The sequence below is a fragment of the Canis lupus genome, chromosome 13 (genome assembly GCF_003254725.2).
Source record: "Canis lupus dingo isolate Sandy chromosome 13, ASM325472v2, whole genome shotgun sequence".
In the NCBI taxonomy this organism is placed as follows: Eukaryota; Metazoa; Chordata; class Mammalia; order Carnivora; family Canidae; genus Canis; species Canis lupus.
Window position 1 is genome coordinate 41,469,153 of NC_064255.1, and position 9,259 is coordinate 41,478,411.

Genomic DNA, 9,259 nt, shown 5'->3' on the forward strand with positions numbered 1-9,259 from the left:
GAAACTTGCAAATTCCAAAGATAAAGAGAAGATCCTTAAAGCAGCAAGAGACAAGAGGTCTCTAACTTATATGGGGAGAAATATCAGATTAACAGCAGACCTCTCCACAGAGACCTGGCAGGCCAGAAAGGGCTGGCAGGATATATTCAGGGTCCTAAATGAGAAGAACCTGCAGCCAAGAATACTCTATCCAGCAAGGCTCTCATTCAGAATAGAAGGAGAGATAAAGAGCTTCCAAGATAGGCAGGAACTGAAAGAATATGTGACCACCAAACCAGCTCTGCAAGAACTATTAAGGGGGACTCTAAAGAAAGAGGAAGTCCAAAGAAATAATGCACAAAAACATGGACCGAATAGGTATCATGATGACACTAAATACATATTTTTCAATAGTTACTATGAACGTGAATGGGCTAAATGATCCCATCAAAAGACACAGGATTTCAGACTGGATAAAACAGCAAGACCCATCTATTTGCTGTCTACAAGAGACTCATTTGAGACCTAAGGACACCTCCAGCCTGAAAATGAAAGGGTGGAGAACCATTTACCATTCAAATGATCCTCAAAAGAAAGCTGGGGTAGTAATCCTCATATCAGATAAATTAGAATTTATCCCTAAGACTGTAGTAAGAGATGAAGGGGGACACTATATCATACTTAAAGGGTCTATCCAACAAAAGGACCTAACAATCATGAATATTTATGCCCCTAATGTGGGAGCTGCCAAGTATATCAATCAATTAATTACCAAAGTAAAGACATACTTAGATGATAATACACTAATAGTGGGAGACTTCAACATGGCACTTTCTGCAAATGACAGATTTCTAAGTACAACATCTCCAAAGAAACAGGGCCTTAAATGATACACTGGAGCAGAGGATTTCACAGATATTTACAGAACTTTGTATCTGAATGCAACTAAATACACGTTCTTCTCAAGAGCACATGGAACTTTCTCCAGAATAGACCACATACTGGGTCACAAATCAGGTCTCAACTGATACCAAAAAATTGGAATTGCCACCTTGCATATTATTAGACCACAATGCTTTGACACTAGAACTCAATCACAAGAAGAAATTTGGAGGAAACTCAAACACGTGGAGGTTAATAAACATCCCGCTAAAAGATGAAAGGGTCAACCAGGAAACTAGAGAAGAATTTAAAAGATTCATCACTAATGAAAATTAAGATACAACCATTCAAAAGCTTTGGGATACAGCAAAAGCAGTCCTAAGAGGGAAATACATTGCAATACAAGCATCCCTCAAAAAATTGGAAAAAACTCAAATCCACAAGCTAACCTTGCACGTAAAGGAATGGGAGAAAGAACAGCAAGTAAAACCTACACCAGGCAGAAGAAGGGAGATAATAAAGATTCAAGCAGAACTCAATTAAATAGAGGCCAGAAGAACTATAGAACAGATCAACAAAAGCAGGAGTTGGTGCTTTGAAAGAATTAATAAAATAGATAAACTACTAGCCAGCCTTATTAAAAAGAAAAAAGACTCAAATTAATAAAATCATAAATGAAACAGGAGATATCACAACCAATACCAAGGAAATACAAAAGATTTTAAAAATATATCATGAGCAACTATATGCCAGCAAATCAGACAATCTAGGAGAAATGGATACATTTCTGGAAAATCACAAATTGCCAAAACTGGAACAGGAAGAAATAGAAACATGAACGGACCAATAACTAGGGAGAAAATTGAAGCAGTCATAAAAAACCTTCCAAGACGCAGAAGTCCAGGGCCGTATGGCTTCCCAGGGGAATTCTATCAAATGTTTAAAGAAGAAATAATATGGGATTCCTGGGTGGCTCAGTGGTTTGGCATCTGCCTTCAGCCTAGAGTGTGATTCTGGAGTCCTGGGATCGAGTCACATATCGGGCTCCCTGCATGGAGCCTGCTTCTCCCTCTGCCTCTCTGTCTCTCTCTCTCCCTACCTCTCTCTTTTTCTGTCTCTCATGAATAAATAAATAAAATCTTAAAAAAAAAAAAGTCCCACATCAAGCTCCCTGCATGGAGCCTGCTTCTTCCTCTGCCTGTGTCTCTGCCTCTCTCTGTCTCTCATGAATAAATAAATAAATAATTAAAAAAAGAAGAAACAATACCTTTTCTACTAAAGCTGTTCCGAAAGATAGAAAGAGATGGAGTACTTCCAAACTCGTTCTATGAGGCCAGCATCACCTTGATTCCAAAACCAAAGACCCCACCAAAAAGGAAAATTATAGACCAATATCCCTGATGAACAAAGATGCAAAAATTTTCAATAAGATGCTAGCCAATAAGAATCAAGAGTACATTAAGAAGATTACTCACCCTGACCAAGTGGGATTTATCCCTGGGATGCAAGGCGGGTTCAACACTCGTAAAACAATCAACGTGATAGATTACATCAACAAGAGAAAAAACAAGAACCATAGGATCCTCTCAATAGATGCAGAGAAAATATTTGACAAACTATAGCATCCATTCCTGATCAAAACTCTTCAGAGTGTAAGGGATAGAGGGAACATTCCTCAACATCTTAAAAGCCATCTACAAAAAGCCCACAGCAAATACCATTCTCAATGGGGAAACACTGGGAGCCTTTCCCCTAAGATCAGGAAGGAGACAGGGATGTCCACTCTTACCACTGCTTTTCAACATAGTACTGGAAGTCCTAGCCTCAGCAATCAGGCAACAAAAAGAAATAAAAGGCAAATTGACAAAGAAGAAGTCAAACTCTCCTTCCTCGCAGATGACGTGATACTGTGTGTAGAAAACCCAAGACTCCACCCCAAGATTGCTAGAACTCATACAGCAATTCGGCAGTGTGGCAGGATACAAAATCAATGCCCAGAAGTCAGTGGCATTTCTATATACTAACGATGAGACTGAAGAAAGAGAAATCAAGGAGTTCATCTCATTTACAATTGGACCCAAAAGCATAAGATACCTAGGAATAGGGGATCCCTGGATGGCTCAGTGGTTAAGTGCCTGCCTTTGGCCTAGGGCATGATTCTGGAGTCCTGGGATCAAGTCCCACGTCAGGCTCCCTGCATGGAGCCTGCCTCTCTCTCTCTGCCTGTGTCTCTGCCTCTCTCTGTTTCTCTGTCTCTCTCATGAATAAATAAATAAAATCTTAAAAAAAAAAAGATACCTAGGAATAAACCTAACCAAAGAGGTAAAGAATCTATACCCTTAAAACTACAGAACACTTCTGAAAGAAATTGAGGAAGACACAGAGATGGAAAAATATTCCATGCTCATGGATTGGAAGAATTAATATTGTGAAAATGTCAATGCTACCCAGGGCAATTTACACATTCACTGCAATCCCTATCAAAATACCATGGACTTTCTTCAGAGAGTTGGAACAAATAAACTTAAGATTTGTGTGGAATCAGAAAAGACCCCGAATAGCCAGGGGAATATTGCAAAAGAAAACCAGGGCTGGGGGCATCACAATACCGGATTTCAGGTTGTCCTACAAAGCTGTGGTCATCAAGACAGTGTGGTACTGACACAAAAACAGACACATAGATCAGTGGAACAGAATGGAGAATCCAGAAGTGGACCCTGAACTTTATGGTCAACTAATATTCGACAAAGAAGGAAAGACGATCCACTGGAAAAAGGACAGTCTCTTCAATAAATGGTGCTGGGAAAATTGGACATCCACATGCAGAAGAATGAAACTAGACCACTCTCTTGCACCAGACACAAAGATAAACTCAAAATGGATGAAAGATCTAAATGTGGGACAGGAATCCATCAAAATCCTAGAGGAGAACACGGGCAACACCCTTTTTGAACTTGGCCACAGAAACTTCTTGCAAGATACATCCATGAAGGCAAGGGAAACAAAAGAAAAAAAGAACTATTGGGACTTAATCAAGATAAAAAGCTCCTGCACAGCCAAAGGAACAGTCAACAGAACTAGAAGACAACCTACAGAGTGGGAGAAGATATTTGCAAATGACGCATCAGATAAAGGGCTAGTTTCCAAGATCTATAAAGAACTTATTCAACTCAACACCCAAGAAACAAACAATCCAATCATGAAATGAGCAAAAGACATGAACATAAATTTCACCAAAGAAGACATGTGGCCAAAAAGCACAGGAGAAAATGCTCTGCATAACTTGCCCTCAGGAAAATACACATCAAAACCACAATGAGATCCCACCTCACACCAGTGAGAATGGGGAAAATTAACAAGGCGAAACCACTAATGTTGGAGAGGGTGGGTAGAAAAGGGAACCCTCTTGCACTGTTGGTGGGAATGTGAACTGGTGCAGCCACTCTGGACAACTGTGTGGAGGTTCCTCAAAGAGGTAAAAATAGACCTGCCCTACGACCCAGCAATTGCCCTGATGGGGATTTACCCAAAGATACAGATGCAGTGAAATGCCAGGACACCTGCTCCCCGATGTTCATAGCAGCGATGCCCACAATAGTTAAACTGTGGAAGGAGCCTCGGTGTCCATCGAAAGATGATGGATAAAGAAGCTGTGGTCTATGTGTACAATGGAATATTACTCAGTTGTTAGACACGACGAATACCCACCATTTGCTTCACCGTGGAGGGACCTGGAGGGTATTATGCTGAGTGAAGTAAGTCAATCGGAGAAGGACAAGCATCATATGGTTTCACTCATACAGGGACTATAAGAAATAGTGGCAGGGATTATAAGGGAAGGAGGGGAACTGAGTGGGAAATATCAGAGAGGCTCATAATACATGAGAGCCTCCTAACTCTGGGAAACAAACAAAGGGCTGCAGAAAGGGAGGTGGGCGGGGGGATGGGGGGATTGGGTGACAGGCACTGAGGGGGCACTTGACAGATTGCACTCAGTGTTATAGTATATTTTGAAAATCAAACTCCAATAAAAAATATTAGAGTTTAAAGATGAAAAATATCTCAATGTCCTGGCAATATTATCAAAGAATTTACGAGGGAATAAGAATTAGACCGGTGTTGGGAGGAAGACTTTTCCTCTGTCCCGTGGTCCTTCTAGCTGGACCTAGAATCACATTAACACAAAACAGATTAGCAGGAGAAAATCAAATTTAATAGGTGTACTTATGGGGTATCCACACAGATATGAAATTCCAAAGACAGAGTGAGGCAACACGAAGCTTATATGAGCTAAGGAGAAGGGCTGGGTCTGAGGAAGCAAAGGATAGAGAGCTCATTAGCAAAAAGGTAAAAACAGATGTTTAGAAAAACAAGGTGGCCCTAGTACAGAGACAAATTCCTTATGTAAAGAGGTGTCTCTATTAGTAGTTTTCTTCCTACTTCAGGCTCTTCTTTCTAATGTAAATGTAGGCAGTTGAGAGGGAGGCATAGAGATTCTCCTGCCATCTGCTGGGTTTTGATTACTTTTAATTCAAAATCACTTTTATGCCAAAGTGGCCCATCTTGGGGCAGCCTGCCCTGGGCCCTTACACCGGCCTAAGACTTTCAAATCAGCATTCGGAACAAAACAGCAACAAAGCAGAATATTCAAGAAAAGATGAAAAGTATGAACCAAGTATTTTTATTCCCACCAAAGGTGTCCTTCAAGTATCAAGACGTAGAGAACAGTTCTAAACATTCTATCCCAGGAGTTTTCAGATGTATAGCAGAGACTGAACTTAATTCAACCATAAATAATTGGAGAGATTTTGGCAAAAGGACTGGTGGTAAAGATATTACATATTTAATTGCAGATCTAAAATGAAAACAAAGGTTGGAGACAAAATTGAAAAAAATAATACATAAGTCTTGTAGGATTTGAAAAAAATATTGAAACTAAGAAAATGGGAATAGAGGAGGAGGAAAAAAAATAACAGCTGAATAAATTCATTGACTGTTGGGTAGGCAAAATGTAGTTGTCACTAAAAACGAACACCAAATACTAACAACCCATATAGCAAATTTGTCATACACAAGAACATAGTAAAGAATGTTAAAGAGCATAAAGTTTTTTTTTTTTAATAGCATAAAGTTTAAATACAAAGGTAACTTCTGAAATAGAACTACAAAATTTTCTAAAAAATGATTTTGTATAAAAGAAAACCTATCATATAGAGAAAGAAACATAGAAAACATGACATTATATTTATATAATTATATGAGAGTTCAGTTCAGAAAGATCAGTCATATCAGTAAATGAGAACATGGTTTAATCCACGTAGTAAAAGAAAATATATCTCTTTGCCTCACAATGTCGTACTCAATTATATGTTGTGTATAAGAGACATACCTAGGGGTGCCTGGGGGGCTTAGCCGTTGAGTGTCTGCCTTCGATTCAGGGTGTGATCCCAGGGTCCTGGGATCAAGTCCCGCATCGGGCTTCCCGCAGGGAGCCTGCTTCTCCCTCTGCCTATGTCCCTGCCTTTCTCTGTGTGTCTCTCATGAATAAAAAAATTCAAAAAATCTTTTAAAATTAAAAAAAAAATAAGAGACATATCTAAAACAAAGAAATTCAGAGGGGCTGAGAACAAACATTAAAACTCTATTAGTCAGATGGAAACAATATGAAAATTGAAGTTTCAATGTTTATAGCAAGTAAGCCAAATCAAAATTCAAGCCAGAAAGAATTCAACCCAAAAAATGTTTACAAACATCTGTCTATCACATAATACAGCAACCAACTTTGTAAAGCAAAAACCACAAGAGACTGAGACATAGGAAAAAGAATTTCTCCTAGGAGACTTACACACTACATTCAGCAAGTACAAAGACAGACCAAGTAGACCAAAAATAATGAAAGATCTGGACAATTACAGCAATCTGTAAAGTATATTAGATGAATGTACACTGACGTTTGCACTCTAGTGAAAAAGAACACACCTTCATCTCAAATGCATAAGAAACATCCACAAAAATCAATCTTATTTTAACTCAAAAAGAAAGCGTTGGTAAATTCCATGACATAGAATTGCTATAAGAAGCACTTTCTGAATACAATACAATAAAACTGGAAGCTAATAATGAATGAATAAGTGAATAGACATATGGAAAATTTTACACACCAGGATGATTGACACCATGGACGATTATCAAGAAAGACTGTGAACTGTAGAAAATATTAACAAGAAAAGTGGTTGGGGTGCCTGGGGGCTCAGATGGTTGAGTGTCTGCCTTTGGCTCAGGTCATGACCCTGGGGTCCTGGGATCGAACCCCAGGTCAGGCTCCATGCTCAGTTGGGGGGTCTGCTTCTCCTTTTCCCTCTGCCCTTCCCCTTGCTTATGCTCTCTCACTCACTCTCTCAAATAAATAAATAAAATATTTAAAAAGAAAAAGAAAAGTGGCTATTGGATTTCAGTCATTTGGCAAATGATCTAAGTGGGATAAGAGCTTAGCTGGGTGGCTTCTTAAAGCCTCTTCTATGGTGCCTTGATAGGTTATTTAAGTAAAGTACGCATCTCACTGGCTATTTACTTAGAATGTATTCAGTTGTTAAATTTCTTTTAAAAAAATAATAAAACGGGGAAATATATATATATCTCCAGAGCAGAATTGAGGACAGAGCAAGGAGTACTGAGGTTATCTAAGATCCGACACCTTCAAAGAAAGAGCTGGGCTTACTCTTGATAACCCTGCCCAAAAGACAAAGTACCTTGAGTGAAAGCGGCCAAGGATGATTGGCAAGTGTTCTATTTAAGGAGGGATCATATCTTATGTCCTGCAAACACCACCGCCTTTGGAAGGACGCGACAGCAGCGTCTTTATCAAGATGAAACAGGAGAGATGGAGTAAATACACTTACACTGAAGCGATACCATGTGTGCTCCCTTTCCGGGGTTGTTAAATTGTTCTACACGGAGGGAAAAAAAGTATCCTAAATCCAGCAGAAGGAGATTGAAAGACAGATGATCTTAGCCCGAAAATTCTCCTTTTTGGCAGCATTAACTCTATCCTTCTACTTGCACAGGAGAATCGTGAGATAATGCCTTTCATGTGCTCCTGTCATAATTATTATCATCCTTCATGTTTGTTTAATAACCTACCCGCCAGCAATTCTATTTGATGATTTCAGATTTTACTTAAATATCCCTGGGAAGTAGAGTTTCCCCCCTCCCTTTCTTCTCAGTTATCAAAAGTTTACAGGCCATCTGGAAAATTCTATACCTCTGCTTCACAGGTTCTGCTACTAGGGAGTAATTGCAGAGCATGATTCCCTTGCTTCCCAAGAAAAGAAGGGCAGGAAACACTAGAATCAACTGGTTCTATGTCAACGAAGCCAAAATCAATCAGAAGTTGGTGAGCCTCTGCTTCTGTTCTGTACCTACTTATACCACATACAGCTATTCAGGTTGTTCACTGCACACAGGTGTCTTGACAAACAGGTTGGGGATGAGGCTGAAACTAAGTGGCGCTCCAGCCCCAAGGTATGTGCCAACAGAGAGCTGCATTCCTTCAGGTGGAAATTACCTTTTTCAAATTCTCACGAAGATACCCAAGGAGCTCACCACAGCTTTGTGGAGATAGAAATGGTGACCTCACTGAGATGACAAGAAAGCTCCCTGTGGAAAACTGCTAATGGTGACCCAATATCCTGTTCTCCTTCTTCCTGAGAAGCCCTGCATTTATTCATGATGACAATACGTCCGGTTAAAATCATTCAGCTCTTTAGAACTCTTAGAAAACCCATTTGGGCACATAAGATAGAAGCTGAGACTTTCCGGAAAAGCTTTGCTCTTTCTGATATAACCGTCAACCATGTCTGCCTCCTTTTCTTTTTCTTTTCCTTTTTTGCTCCTAAAGCAGCTGATGTGCTAAGGATGCCTCAGTCATTTGGGGGTTAGATGACAATACGAAGAAAAACTCCGTCCACTAAGGAGGGCACAACGGGATGGTAACAAGATCCAGAATATTCATGGCATCACGAGGATGCTTCACAAACTTCCCGTCTCCAGATTGCTTGTTGTGTGCAAAGAATAAACATCTTTATGAAGCCACTGTACAATGGCTATTTGCCGGGGCAGCAGGAAGCACTCCTGACTGCCTGGCCTCTACCCTGGCCTCTACCCTGGGGATGGTGAGTGAGAAAGTTTCTGCTAGTTTTTGTATCCAGAATATTTATTGAGTTTTTTAGTCACCCAGTTAAAAAATTTCATCATTAATTACCAAGGAGAACCTGACTTACTGTTTCTACCTCATCGATAAATAATTTAAGTAGGTTTTAGTTAAACAGTACAGATATATAACTAAAGACAAATTATGACTTTTCCCAAAGTCTTGGTAAGAGTCCAAGAAAAGGGGAAT